Source organism: Mesoplodon mirus (genome assembly GCF_964341445.2).
Source record: "Mesoplodon mirus genome assembly, chromosome: 7".
Taxonomy (NCBI): domain Eukaryota; kingdom Metazoa; phylum Chordata; class Mammalia; order Artiodactyla; family Ziphiidae; genus Mesoplodon; species Mesoplodon mirus.
Window position 1 is genome coordinate 79,865,701 of NC_138983.1, and position 12,118 is coordinate 79,877,818.

A 12,118-nucleotide genomic window follows, 5' to 3' on the forward strand; every position below is an offset into this window, starting at 1 on the left:
AACCACTGCACCACCAGGGTAGCCCAAGAAGGATTTTTTAAGTTTTAATCACCATAGATTTCTTCTGTCACTGTTCCTCTGATCAAGAAACACACACATTCTCAGACCTAAATGCCCACGTGAGCTTTGTCAGATAGGATTCTGCTTCCCAAGGCCAGACCTCCACTCCAGCCTCTTCTCTCAGGCTCTCAGGGGCTCAGCATTGCCCTTAGATCAGCCCCAACACAGAGGAAGGTCTCCCTTGAGACACCCGCTGTGGGAAGGTGGCTGGTGAACCAGGGCTCAGGGGTCAGCCTTCCTGCAGAGATTGAACTCTTAGTAATCCAGTCCTTAACCATTAGTCACTGCATTGGGGACTTGCCCTGGAGCCCTCTACCATACCTGAACTCCTGGTCTACGATCTTAGGCTAGAAATCCTCATGCCCACTCTAACCCCTCTCTGGCCTGGCTTTTCCCTAGAAGGATGATGTTCTCTACTTTTCTGAGAGTTCCCATCTCAGGAGTCTCTCTAGGTGGTTTAGAAAAGTGGAAATAAGAATAAGAAAAAAAGAGATAATCTCTGCTGGGATTAAGCCAAAGGTTTCTTACCTTCCTGATGTTTCTATGTTTCCTAGGTGGTGCTAAGAATGGATTACTCTGGAAGCAGGGGAGTAACATTAGGAAGAGCCCCAGTCCACACAGGAACCCAAGGATGATATCAATCACCCAGGAAGTTGGGCTGGATCTCAGCCAGATAGCAACCGTGTTTTTCAAAGAAAAGAGATTCTCCATCTTCTGAACTGCATTGCTGCCCTCAGGCAACAGAGCACTGGGAGTTCACTTGATGGCAGAACCCCAGGCCTGCATCACAGAGCTGTGGCCTTGTCACAGAGGGCTCCTGAGTGTGGGGGAGGGGCAATAAGAGAAAGAGGCTGAATCACTGCCCCTCCTTCCCATCCAGACCCACAGACACCTGCACCCTCCTGGGGCTTCCAGATCCCTCCTTCCAACTACTCTCATCCTGTCAGAGAGACCTTAGTCAATTTTCTGTTCATTCCATCTGGAACCTGGTTCCTTCATCCATTAGAGACCTTTACTTGAGGCCCACCAACTTGATAACTCTTGAACATCTTAAGCTGACCCTGGAAGACTGGGTGTTTCACAGACATTTTTACTCAGGATTTCCTTTGTCCTCAGCTCCAACTTTCCCACGTCATGTTTGTGTCTTGTGTACACCCAGGGATAGAACTTGAATTTCTTTTACACTTATTTAGTTTTGTGAATTTTGAATAGTGTATGTTTTGCCTCATTTTCTATCAGAGGGAACTACACACAAAAATTAAAATAATTTATTTTTCAAAATTCATAAGTATGAAAGAATTATAAATAGTTATATAATAGGGAAGAACAAATCTGACTCCACATCAGATCTTTTTTACTTTAATCTTTATGCTTTGTTGCCTGAGCTAACTCTGTCCATCCCTGTGACCCAGGCTGGCTCTGCACTTTTTGTAAAACAATGTTGCCTAGAGCCTGAAATATACAGGATAGCCTATTTCTAAGGCTCTGACTTTTAAGAGCCCATTCCTGGAGATAAAAAGTTGCAGAACAGAAAATAATAATTGTTTTGTTGGAGGTTTACAGGAACACGTGACCTGACCAGGATCTGACCCATCTGGCCAGCTGCTAGAACAAAGGATCCAACACCAAGATATTTGCAACAATTAGCCATGCCCCTCCCTCACCTTGCCTTTAAAAAGGCTTTGCTGAAAGCCTTCAGGGAGTTTGGGGTTTTTCCTGGGCATGAGCCACGTGTCTTCTTGCATGGCACTGTGTAAACCTTTCTCTGCTCCAAACTCTGGTGTTTCAGTATTTAGCCTCACTGTGCATCAGGCACACAGACTTGCATCTGGTAACAGTTAAACCTTCAAATGATATTTTTGTAAGTTTGTAGTGTTTATAACTCTGGAGTTAGTAAATCTTTAAACTGCACAAAAACTTTTGGGACACACTGCAAACACGCACACACACACGTACTCATTTTCCTTAACCAATCTAGTACTTTCAAATCCAATAATCCATAATTTTCTACTTAAAAAAATCTTTCATATGTTGTCTCAACCCAACTTCTTAGTTTGCAACAATAAGACAGTCCCCACTCTCCAGATAAATTTTGAAGTATGTGGTCTTAATCCATTAGGGCTGCTCTAACAATATACCATAGACTGGGTAGATTAAAGACAACAGACATTTATTATCACAGTTCTGGAGGCTGGGAAGCCCAAGATCAAGTCACCAGTATGGCCACCTCATAGTGAGAGCTCTCTTCTTGGTTCACAGCTGGAGCCTTCTCTCTGTATCCTCATATGATGGGAGGAGGCTAGAGATATCTCTGGAGTCTCTTTTATAAGGCACTAATCCCATTCATGAAAGCTCATAAGCACTTTTGCATGGCCCGGCCTCCTATCTTTAAGAGGTAGGATTTCAACATGTAAATTTTGAGAGAACACTAACATTCAGATATGTGCACTCATTCTATACCCGGAAGCTAGGAATGGGTTAGGGTGAGCCAAGGTCCTGACCCTAAAGGGCTGTAGGGTGAAGAGTAGGACTAGGGGTCAAACCCTTGGGGCTGAGCCAGGTCTTGAGCAGCCTCTTCAGATATCCCTAGTGTGTTATGTATGTATTCTCTTTTCTGAGTGTGCCTTGCCTTTCCTGCCCCATCCTCCCAGGCCCCTGAAGCTTCAAGTCCAGCCTGAACCATATAGAAAGGGAGCTTTGAGTCTTACACAAAACTCCCTTATGACACCACTTCCTACCCCTTAGCAGTAACACAAGATTCACTGAAGGATTCACATGGTAAATATGTCTTAATGCCCCATGAGGGCTTTAAAATAATGTGTATTCTCTGCTTGTTGGTCATAATTTTATACAGTTTTAGTGGGAACGTGGGCATGTGAGTTTATTTGGCTATATTGCCATGAATGTGCACTTTCACAAACATATCTCCTACATCTACTATTTTTCCTACAGTCTTTTCCTCCCATATGATAGTCTCACCTTAATTCCACCTTTTATCAAAATTTAGACTTAGGTCTGTCACCATGTGGACATGCTTTGTAACAAAATAGCTTCAACCGAGGAGGTCAGTGGAAGGCCTGGACCAGCTATCTTGGTTCCATGATAGTAAGCAAAGGATCGCAAACTCCCATGTTAAGCTTAAGCAGAAAGCAAAGTTTAGTTAAGCATAGGTACACTCTCAGAGAGGGAGAGAGAGAAGGAGAGAGAAAGAGCAGGCTGTTTCTGAGAACAGGCTATTTCAGCGAAGTGAAGCAAGCCCAAAGCAAAGTATATCGAAGCAAAGGTACACTCTCGAGGTGGGGGGGAATGGGTGTACTGTTTCTGCAAATTGAAAGCAGCATTCCTATAAAGGCTTACGAGCGCTTTTAAGGAGCATTTTGCAGAGAGGTGGGGGTGAGTGACAAGGATCATTATTCGATTGACAGTCCTGAGCTATGGAACAAGTTTTCTGCTGCGCATGCTCTCATCCTTGAATCCCCAAGAAATGCCTACTGGGTGGGGGGAGGGGCAAAACCACATGTAATTTATTGTAATTATGGTATAATGAGTTTGGATTTACTATAGGTTATACGCCTGTCTGGTCTGGGCATGCACAGCCTGGAGAAGTCCCCTTGTGTTACTGTGCCTCTCTTTAACAGGATAAGCTGCCCACCACCCGACCATAGTTTCTCCCGTTCTGGGTGGAGTCAAGGGAGAGTCCCCAGATGGCTGGGTGTGACTCAATTTCTTCTTCTTGTCTTTCTCACCACTGTCACCTCCTTGCTGCTAATGTCTGACTAACTACCTAACAGGTCTTCCTTGCATTCATATTTGCTCTCTAAATTTTCTCTATTACTTTATTTTCAATATGTTTTGTTTGATGGGGTTTTTTTTTTGAAATTTAAAAATCTTATGATAACATTTACCTTGATTTATTTAATTATTGTTCTACTGTTATTGATTTCTGCCATCTTATTTTATGCTTTATTTTCTACATTTTCTTTATTGTTTCTTTTTTTCCCTTCTTTGGCATCTTCCATTTTACAGGTCAAGGGTACTTATGTTTGTTTGACATTTGGGAATTTTTAGTATTGTAATGGTTTTATATCTTGAATTATGTTAATTTTCTCAATTTCTTACCCGTGGATGAAAAATGTTCCCTGCCATATCAGTAGACAAAGGATGTTGCAGTCATCAAGTCAGACGTCAAAGCGGGAACCCTCAACTGTGCACCTTGAGGGGATTCGGGATGGAGAAAAACAGGGTACTGGTTCTAGAGTTAAGGTGCATATCAAAGGAATGATTTCACGGAGCCCAGATTCTTTCATCTTCTCATACATAGAAAAATGCTAAAGTCCTTAACTTGAGAGGTCTAGTTTTCTTTAATTAATAGTAATCTTTTGATGTTCTGACTACCTGGTTTTTCTTGACTGCTCCCTTAGGTCTTCTGAGCAGTTCCTCAGAGTGATCTGACAGGCTGTGTTCTGGGCTTAAGTCCTCAGAAAATCTGCCAAATAAAACATAATTCTCCTTTTGGGTTGTGCATATTTTTCAGTCAGCAGTCTTGGCAACCAATGAAGGGGCCCAGAGCAGACTTTTCTTCTTTGCCTGAACTCTATGAGGATCCAGAGTCCTGGCACCAGCAGAGGCTTCTTGGGCCTGTCCGCTTTCTCCGAGAGTCCAGACGAATTTGGGTGAGTATCTCCTGGTTCTTGGATCTCCAGTTTTGGTTGATGATCCTAAGTTTTATTCAGTGGTGTTAAACTCTTCTCTTGAGTAGTAGGTTATCCTTGAAACTTGGTTTCAAGAAGAAGTACCTGGGTCATCCTCAGTGAAAGACACTGGGAAGATTTTTACTCAGTTTAAACACTGAGAGTTTAACCTCGGTAGAAAAACACTGGGAAGACTTTTGCTCAAGTGGGTTAGCCTCACTTAAAAGACACTGGGAAGATCTTGCTCAGTTTAGACACTGCGTGGTTTATCCTCAGTTGGAAGACTGGGGAGACTTTGCTCAGGTGAAAGACACTGAGTAAAAGTTGGACTGGGTAATTAGGTGGAAGACTAACCTGTCTTCCTTGAATTGGCTACTTTAATAGAGTTTGTCAAAATAAAAGTGATCTTCACAAATTGAACTCAGAATGGGGAACTTAGCTTTCAATACAAAAGGAAAAGGAACAACAACAGATTTCCAGCTTCCAACGGATATCCTGGCCAGGTTTATGTACATACAAAATTTACATTTACAAGTGCTTACTTTCTTGGGACTTAAAGAAAATCTTGCCCTAAAAATGACTAAGATAGGACTCTTTTATTGCATATGCAGTTAAGTTAGAAAAAGCTGGCTTGATAAAAACGTCTTTTCAGAATTCTGACTTCAAAAAAACAAAAGGCTTTCTAGGGGAAACTTGCATTTCTCTTCCTGTGTCTTTGAAATGTTAAGTGTTCTGATATTCTTCAGTGTGTGTGTGTGTGTGTGTGTGTGTGTGTGTGTGTGTGTGTCTTGAGAACTTGGTCACTACCATCCAAAAGTACTTATATGGTGTACATTTGCCAATTTTCTCACTTCCATTGTGAAAGGAGTTCCCTATTCCTAAGAAAACGGACCTATGTCCGACTGACACAGAAGATGGAGATTTATCCCAGTGCATTTATATATGTATATCTATTAAATTTATGTATATATATATAATGCCTAATGGAAACATCTCAGATGTTCTATTTGGTATTTTTCTTTAATTTTACTTATAAAATTGTGACCATTTTTAACTCAAAAGAGGAGAACTTTAAAAATTAATTAAGAAGACAACCTCAGTAGTCTAAGGTTCAGAGTGACTTGGCAGAGAAAATTGCTGAATGGTTAGATAATAGTGCCGGTATGCTTGGCTATTGTAACACTTTACATTTGAGTTTCTCTTCCTTGAAATTACAAGAACTATATGACTCAAGAGAAAGATTGATAATTAGGAATATTCTGCTTGCTTTATTTTTTTTTTATTATTTTGTTGTTGTTGTTGCGGTACGCAGGCCTCTCACTGCTGCGGCCTCTCCCGTTGCGGAGCACAGGCTCCGGACGCGCGGGCCCAGCGGCCATGGCCCACGGACCCAGCCGCTCCGCGGCATGTGGGATCCTCCCGGACCGGGGCACGAACCCGTGTCCCCTGCATCGGCAGGCGGACTCCCAACCACTGTGCCACCAGGGAAGCCCCTCTGCTTGCTTTTCATAGAGCCTGTTGAAGAACATTTTAATTATTTGCAGGTCATAGGAAGGAACCTTCATGATCTAAGTTTTGAACAAGTAGTGTGGCAACACAAAGCTATGACTTAAAAAGGAAATTTGAAATGACCTATTTCTTTTGGCATCTCAATCCAGATATCTGTCAGTAAAATGCGTCACTTTTCAGTCAAATGGGGGGTCAGCAATATAATTTTTTATTGGGAAGCTGAAAGACACCATTGCCAAGCAGAGCACCTGCCGTGTTCACATCTATATTTGAGCATCTTTCGTTTTCCCAAGGGGTGCAAGGGAAGAGAAGGAAGGCCGAGAAATGCACTTGAATAAAGCTTTTCAAGATGGATAGAACAGAGAGCATTCCCAGAGGCGGGTCAAGTTCAACCCAAGAACAACTCTCTCAGTGCTTTCACAACTAGGTAAAATACAAGACCAGTAGTAACTCAGCTCTCAAATCAGTGCTGAAATCCAGCAGAAGGTTGTTAATATTGATACAGTTAACATACATCAAATAGGATTACTGAATTTTCTGAATCCAACTGAACTCCCAGGATTGTTTGGTTTCAAAGGCTGTTGGGCTCAAGACGCATTTGGTTTTAAATAATCCTTCCTAAAATGTTCAGCTTTCAGTCTGATATGATTGAAACCCAGCTTGAGTGTGTCTTATAATACACTGGACTGGAAAGACTATGGGCATTGAATTATTCAAAACATGGCAGGCGAAGGAGTGATATGTGGGGAGGATGTGATCATAGAAATGAGTGAGACTTGATATGTCTTGTTATCTCATTTGATTTACCTGTTAGAACTCTTCCAAATATTAGAGGAAAGAAATCAATATCAATTTTCACCTGTCACGTTCCACACTTCAGTGATGAATGAATGTCAAATTTGACCAGTTTTCTGTACCACCTGCTCTGAAATAATATTTCTGGGCCTTTATTAAAAATGTAAAATTTTCATTGAATTTCCAAATATGATTCTGCAGTGGCTAATTCAGCTTGTTTTATTAGTAAGCAAGTTCTGATGAGTAACACTAATTTAATAAGCCTGCATATGAGGTTAAAGTTTAAACTATTCCTGCCGAAGGTGATGAGATATGACTGTGATGTGGTGGTAGGGCACTCACCTTCCTGAACGAACCCTGCGAGCACACAGTTCTTGGGAGAAACCAGTACAAATCTGATATCATTGCGCATGTCTCCTGTAGCAGTGGAATGCACACACATACAGACATGATCATGGGTGAAAAAACACACATGTGCACCTTAGAGGCTTACATTAATTTCTGAATATAGTTCTCTGGAAAGAAAAAGCTTTACTGATGATTTGTATTTTTATAGTTTATTGTTTTATCCATACTAAAACACTTCATGAAATCACTTCCTGCTTTGTTGTCCATGGAATCCTTTCCATTTTGAGATGCTAAATATAAATCGAAATAATGATTATAGTCCTTGGCCATGAAAGACTAAGTTACAGAGGACCCGGTGACTGGAGGTCAGAGCTGCCACGGAATTATTCTCTGCTCCAGAGACCATCAGAATAGCACTGTGTACCCACTTAAGGATAGAATGCTGCTATTGAGAAACGAGCTCTCTTTTATTTCTACTAAAAGGAGAGAACAGTAGGGGACCTTGGCTGCGCCAGTGTATGAGACTTTCTCTGTTTTGGACAATAAGCCAAAAACAATACATGAAATAGCCTCACGCCTTTTGTCTTTTGTACTCAGCTCCTTCCTGTATTGCTCCTGATCAGTTACACTTAAACCAACAAGAGTTGCTTGAACATTTTGACAGTTATGTTCCCCATACCCTGAAGCATTTTTAAAGGGTTACTGAGATAAAGCTATTTCAAAAATACTCCCTCCAAATTTTTTCAGGGTGGCATCAATGAAAGTAACTTAGAGGAAAAAAACTTGAGTTCCTGGCCTACCACTCTAAGGCCAGGCAAGCATAAACCTTCAGAGCAAAACCTAAGTTTGCTCCCAGTTGAGAATTTGGTTTCCACGGTCTTATATAAAAAGTATATGGAGACTTTAATTCCCTATAAGCCCTTTCCAAAGAGTGAATACAGTTCATCATTCGTAAGAGATGATGAAAGTTACAATTTTGTTGAATAGGTGGAATATATATTACATACAATATACATATTTATTTTTAATATATATATATATAATATATATAAAGTTACTATTCAGAGTCCTAAAACGTGGATTTTTCTTACTTACCAAGAATGAACAGTAACTTGATCTCTAAACAATAAAGCACCTGGTCATAACAGAATCATAACAAATATTTGATATCAGAATGAATTCACTGTTCAGGTGTAAAGAGGGAATAGCTCCAGTTTTCCTCTTTCGTGCACCCCGTTATTGCATCCTGGACAGAGGGGATTTTCTTGATTTTAATCTAAAGGAGAAATGGTCACTTTTGTTGAGATGGAAATTGACCACCTCAGTAGGCAGAGGCACTGTTTTTATTTGGCTGAATTCATGTTTCTAGTGATAATTCAAAGTGTAATAGGGTTTTCTCAGCCACTCCAAAATCTGAAAATGATAAGCATCTCACCAGAGTTTCAGGATGGCCCATTACCTATTCTGTGGAAAGGATATTCAAAACACCATGCTTCATCAATGTCTTCTTTGACTTATTAATGAATGGACAACTACTGAGTTAAGACAGTGTCTTATCCTTGCTTCAAAAAAATAAAAACAAAAAACCCCCACAAACACAAAAAAACTGTTAACAATGAAAACTTATTATGCCAGGCCTTAGTATGGCCTGACTTGGAAATTTAGTTTCAGAGGCTTTTGTGAATATACCAAGGAAAGAGGACCTAGGTGTATCTTACTCCCACAGGCCGCCAATAAATATTTGCTTAAGGGACAAAAAATTAATATATAGTATAGGAGAGAACCTGACAGATGCTTAACATTATTGAGTGATAGCAATGCCCAAACTCATCTGTGATCAAACACTATGAAAGTATCCTCCTAAGGATAAACTTATTACAAATAAGAAGTGAAAATTCAATTATGCAGATACTTTCAGTGTCAGCTCTGATATGCAAAAAGCATGGAAGTTGTCACTGTATCTTGTCCTTACAAGATAATGCTATACAAAATGAAAATCAGTGACTTTTCTCAGACGTGATTAATAAAACATGTAACTATGAAAGAATTTTCAAACGGTAATTATGTATGCGTATATATGTGTCTCTGAAAAATCTGTGTCAAAGAAAACTGAGGCTATCAGTATAAACTTCTTTAACTTCTATCTCTTCTTACCTTTATTTCCTCCCAAACTTACCAGTATCCATCCAGCTCGAAGGATACAAGTGATTTTTATATACTGTGCAAGGTTTTTTTTTTCTTATTCATATGTCCATGTTTCCCCAATTCTCTAAATTATTGTCTACATCTTCAGGATCTCCTTTATTGGTTCCTTCATTTCAACATATAAAATAGAAGTCCTTCTCATTCTAAAAAATTCTTTTTTGCTAATTATTTTCTCTTTTCATCCAAACTCCTTGAGAGTAGCCTATTCCCACTGTCCTCACTAGCCCCGCCTGGCCCCGACAGGCAGCCCTACACCCTCAGTTTATTGCCATCTGGCTTTTCGTCCACCACTTCACTGCACTGCTCTAAGGTCACTGGGGACCTAACTGCCCAAATCCAATGGACACTTACATTCTCTGAAGGATGACACTGTCATCTACTTCCTCCTTCTTGAAACTCTATCACCTCTCTCCTTCCCAGAATTCTTTCTCTGCTTATTACTTAAACGTTGTCAGTACTCACAATTCTCTGAAATCTCATCCATTTTCATGATTTTAATGGCTGCTATGTGCTGGTGACATTCAAATTTTTATCTTTCCATGTCTTCACGTGCATGTCCAGTTATCTACCAGTTTGTCTTCTGAATTCTACAGGTGCTTTCAAATTCTACATGTCCAGAACTAAAGTCTTTTCCCCACTTCAGTTCTTTATCCCCTATTTCCAAACTCAATGATACCACCACCCAACCTTAGTCACACAGATGGGGGTTCAGCCTCCGCCTCCTACTTCTTCCTTACTTCCCAAGGTCAAGTCTTGCTGGTAATTTCCTAAATACAATTAGAACTTATTTCCTCCCTTCATCTATACCTTATTTCAGACCCCTTTCTTCTTGCCGTTACCTGGTCTAGAAGTTACGAAATTGCTGTTTGGTGGAACCAGTTGTTAGACATTCTATTAGAAAAGGACTCTAGGGTCAAATAGCTTTGAGGATGGCTGTGTACCATACGCCTGCTGTGACGATCCAGAATGAACATTAGCCTACAGCAGCCCCGAGAAGCTGTACAGTAAAGGAACCTGATTAACTTTACTTAAGCCAGGTTCTCCCTTCTGCCGGCCTATAAACCTTTCAGTAGGGACAGGAGAGGAGGTGGCAGCGTGAAAATCCCACTTGAAAATATAAAGCACTGCTCCTCAGAAGAGTGGGGCATAATTATCTCCAGGCTTCTTCAGATTCCTCATCCATACTGACGTCAGTGGTCTAAAATGCCACCTGAACTTGTCCCTTCCATTCTTAGCTATTTTCTGAGGAAACCAGCTCCACACACATGGGTGGTTAAGACCCGCTCTCCTCCTCCTCGCTGCCTCCTTTAGGGGCACTTGCCGCTGCCTGGGGACACTGCACTGATCCTCCAGAGCCTGTGCCTGTGGCTCTGTGACACACCCCTCGCACACTCACGGCTCTGGACTTCCGCTGTCCACTCTGCCTTGAGTATCCTTGCCTTTCACCGGCTGACTCACCAGTTTCTCACGAGTCCTTTAAGACTTAGCTTAGGGACTGCCTCTTTTGATGACTTTTCTTTGCCTCACGGCTCCCCCTCTTCTTCCACAAACACTGACTAAACGCCCTGAATATACCCGTCACAGCAGGTCACGTGCAGGATGAGACATCTGCTGTGCGTCTTCCCCTCTCACTCCACTGCTAAAGGGCCAACACTACATCTTGCTCGTTGTTTCACTCCTCGAACACTCAACCCATGACTAAGGAACTAACTAGTACTGTAGTAGCCCTCTTAGTAACAATCAGGCAGGACCTTCTACCAGAAATCTGACACTCCAGCTTTTCTCTGATCTCACCTTTCACTCTGATTGAACTAAAGACTTATCTGTACACGTTTTACCAGGGAGACATCATTTAATCCAGAGATGTGTCATCACATACTCTTACATACTCTGCCATTTAAAAGTTCTGCTCACGATGGGGGAAGGAGACAGGTGTGCTTTCTGACAGCCCCACTGTTTTTGCACTTCTACTGGTCACTGGCTTCTCTCAGTGCCTTCCTTAAACCCTTCTTCTCTTAACAAGGAAACAGGATAACAAAGTAATTAAGAGCCTGGTTACAGCCTGTGTGTGAACAGAAACATAACCGAGGACATAGAGAATAGACTGGCGGTTGCCAAGGAGGAGGGGGTGGGAGAGGGTTGGATTGGGAGTTTGGGATCAGCAGATGCAAACTGGTGTATATACAGGATGGATAAACAAAAAGGTCCTACATGGGACTTCCCTGGTGGCGCAGTGGTTAAGAATACGCCTGCCAATGCAGGGGACATGGGTTCAAGCCCTGGTCCGGGAAGATCCCACATGCCAGAGAGCAACTAAGCCGGATGTCACAACTACTGAAGTCCAGGCACCTAGAGCCTGTGCTCTGCAACAAGAGAAGCCACCACAATGAGAAGCATGTGCCCCTCAAATAGAGGAAGCCGGCGTGAAGCAACAAAGGCCAAACACAGCCAAAAATAAATACATACATACATACATACATACATTTATTTTTAAAAAGTGCATGTATTTT

General features: G+C 41.5%; 1 protein-coding gene and 1 pseudogene across 2 annotated transcripts in view; both read left to right on the plus strand.

The window, feature by feature from the left end:
- Positions 1 to 12,118, plus strand: part of LOC309808828 (centrosomal protein of 78 kDa-like) — a 1,511,271-nt pseudogene that overhangs the window by 625,763 nt on the left and 873,390 nt on the right. The window lies entirely within an intron of this gene.
- Positions 1 to 12,118, plus strand: part of LOC309807088 (uncharacterized protein) — a 457,860-nt gene that overhangs the window by 382,741 nt on the left and 63,001 nt on the right. The window lies entirely within an intron of this gene.